The following is a 453-nucleotide window of genomic DNA, read 5'->3' on the forward strand; positions in this document are numbered from 1 at the left end:
CTATATTTCAGTATATAATATTAATGTGTAAAACTTTATTAAATAAATAGCAATTAATCATCAATATTAAGCCTTACAGTGTGGCTCTATTTTTTCAAGAAATCTTAACTGTATCAAGCATAATTTTCTAGTTTAACCCGTTTTAATCTCAGTTAAAATGTCCATTTCTTACTAAAATAAAATCTTTCTAGAGTATTAGTTATTAGGCAATAATCATCCCACTCTACCTAGAAGGTCTGCTCTTCTGGAGGCCTGGCATAGCTTTGCAAACTACAGCTGAAATTATTTTACTGTTATGTAGTCACCAAGATGATAGCTATTTTAGTAAAAGCATTATCATAATACATCTGAATCAATAATCAAAACATATTAGTAGCGTAGGAAATTTTAAGGTAAACATGACCTCTAATGGGGTGATTTCTCTCAAAATGAGAACTACCAAAATAATTTCAG

At 29.4% G+C, this 453-nt stretch overlaps 1 protein-coding gene across 1 annotated transcript in view; it reads right to left on the reverse strand.

Annotated features, from left to right (window-relative positions):
* Positions 1-453, reverse strand: part of LOC104828474 (usherin-like) — a gene marked incomplete at its 3' end in the record, with an annotated part of 44764 nt that overhangs the window by 355 nt on the left and 43956 nt on the right. The window lies entirely within an intron of this gene.

The sequence above is a fragment of the Haliaeetus leucocephalus genome, unplaced genomic scaffold (assembly GCF_000737465.1).
Source record: "Haliaeetus leucocephalus isolate CR32 unplaced genomic scaffold, Haliaeetus_leucocephalus-4.0 Scaffold156, whole genome shotgun sequence".
NCBI classification, from domain to species: Eukaryota; Metazoa; Chordata; class Aves; order Accipitriformes; family Accipitridae; genus Haliaeetus; species Haliaeetus leucocephalus.